The sequence below is a fragment of the Salmo salar genome, chromosome ssa19, assembly GCF_905237065.1.
Source record: "Salmo salar chromosome ssa19, Ssal_v3.1, whole genome shotgun sequence".
Lineage (NCBI taxonomy): Eukaryota > Metazoa > Chordata > Actinopteri > Salmoniformes > Salmonidae > Salmo > Salmo salar.
In genome coordinates, this window is record NC_059460.1 from 37914857 (window position 1) to 37917603 (window position 2747).

Genomic DNA, 2747 nt, shown 5'->3' on the forward strand with positions numbered 1-2747 from the left:
GTCAAATCCGTAAACTATCATCTCGAAAACATTATTCTTTCAGTGACATACGGAACCGTTCCGTATTTTATCTAACGGGTGGCATCCATAAGTCTAAATATTCCTGTTACATCGCACAACCTACAATGTTATTTCATATTTCCGTAAAATTCTGGCAAATTAGTTCGCAATGAGCCAGATTCTGTATACCCTGATTCCGCGTGCAATGAATGCAAGAGAACTGACACAATTTCACCTGGTTAATATTGCCAATAACCTGGATTTCTTTTAGCTAAATATGCAGGTTTAAAAATATGTACTTCTGTGTATTGATTTTAAGAAAGGCATTGATGTTTATGGTTAGGTACAGTCGTGCAACGATTGTGCTTTTTTTTCGCAAAGGTGCTTTTGTTAAATCATCCCCGTTTGGCAAAGTCTGCTGTCTTTGTTAGGAAGAAATAGTCTTCACAGTTCGCAACAAGCCAGGCGGCCAAACTGCTGCATATACCCTGACTCTGCAAGAGAAGTGACACATTTTCCCTAGTTAAAAAAAATTCATGTTAGCAGGCAATATTAACTAAATATGCAGGTTTAAAAATATATACTTGTGTATTGATTTTAAGAAAGACATTGATGTTTATGGTTAGGTACACATTGGAGCAAAGACAGTCCTTTTTCGCGATTGCGCACCACATCGATTATATGCAAAGCAGGACAGGCTAGATAAACTAGTAATATCATCAACCATGTGTAGTTAACTAGTGTTTATGATTGATAGATTTTTTTATAAGATAAGTTTAATGCTAGCTAGCAACTTACCTTGGCAACATAAAGCAGGTGGTTAGAGCATTGGGCTAGTTAACTTAAGGTTGCATCCCCAAGCTGACAAGGTAAAAATCTGTCGTACTGCCCCTGAACAAGGCAGTTAACCCACCATTCCTAGGCCGTCATTGAAAATAAGAATGTGTTCTTTAACTGACTTGCCTAGTTAAATAAAGGTTTAAAAAAATAAAAAATAAAAAAATCTGCAAATCGGTGGACAAAAATACCAATTACCGATTGTTAAGAAAACTTGAAATCGGCCCTAATTAATCGGCCATTCCGATTAATCGGTCGACCTCTAGTATATAGTGGAGTTATATATTGGCACTAGGCAGCCTGGTATCTTATAGTGGAGTGATATATTGGCACTAGGCAGCCTGGTATCTTATAGTGGAGTGATATGTTGGCACTAGTCAGCCTGGTAACTTATAGTGGAGTTATATATTGACACTAGTCAGCCTGAACCATAAAGCTCTGACGAAGGCCAAGAGGCTGATATGTAAGAGTAAACAGCAAAGATTCTGGCTTTTCTATTTTTTTCAGTTACTTTTCAAATACCTCTTCACAGTGATAAGGAAGCACATAACTGTAGACCATTTACACCGTGCTAAAGTTAGATATAAAACGATACTAAAATATTACAGTGTCGGACAAAATTAAGTACACATTGTCCTTTAGTAGCTGGTGTTAAGGTGCTACGATTCATCTAATGAGAATAACTATTTTTGTCATCATGTGTAAAATCGTACTAAACTTCACATTAGAAAATTGATACAATACCAAACCGCCATGCCCTTTGAACGATAATTGCTGAACGAGAACAGTGTTACTTACAAATAGTTGCTTCAATGCGTTACACATAGAGTGGCTTGGATTTGTAGCCCAGTGTTCTCTGATGTAGAGACCAAGGCAGGTCAAACACAGCAGCGTGTTCTGGACGGGATATTGTCACGAATCCCACCGAAGGTGGCTCCCCTGCCTGCTCGGGCGGCGCTCGGCGGTCGTCGTCACCGACCTACTAGCCGCCGCTGATCCCTTTTTCCTTTTCGTTTGGTATGTCTTATTGTTTGCACCTGTTCCTCATTTGTCTTTTGATTTTGGTTATTTAAGCCTGGTTAGCCCGCCCAGTGTTGTGTGGGATTATTTTAGCGTCAGGTTGTGTTTTTGTAGTTGGATGTGCTGGCGATTTACTACTGTAATATTGTATGCATGCTGTGCACCTGTTTGTGTTGGCGTCGATCGTGTTGTGTTTTTATTTAAATAAACACAAAGTTCCGTACCTCTGCTCTCTGCGCCTGACTCCTACCACCACTCCTAGCAACCGTCTGACAGATATAAAGGAAGTAAGAAGTATTACCTGCAGTAACATTGGCTCCCTTATAAATACAGATATATTCATTCGTTTTTTAATACTCTAATTTTATATCCTATGAACGAACAATCCTACAATTAAATGTTCTTTCTTCAAATGTCCCTAACTATGTAAATATACTGTATTAACATTTGTGTGACTGAATCCTGCATGGAATTAAACTGTATGAATATAGAATGTAAAAATATCAAATACATATGTGGGAGAGACAGAATGCTTGAAGTTTAGATTGGGAGCTAAAACAGAGTATCTAAATAAAGCAGTATATGAATAGGTTGTTTGTCTTCTCGTCCAAAATGTCACCCTATTCCCTACACACTACCTTAGATATGATCAGAGCTCTAAATAGGGAATAGGGTGCAGCCATATACTGTATCATTATTAGGGGCCATGGCTGTCACTTTAATAGAAGGAGTTCACTTAGCATATCCTAGTAGTTACCGTACTCAGCTGCAGCCAATCAGGAGGCCTGAGTGTGTCTATTGGCCGAGGCTGCGGAGGATGCCTTGTGCCATTTGATGGGGGGGTTTCTCTAGTTTTCTCTCTCTTCTCTCCTCTTTTCTGTGCTCATCCA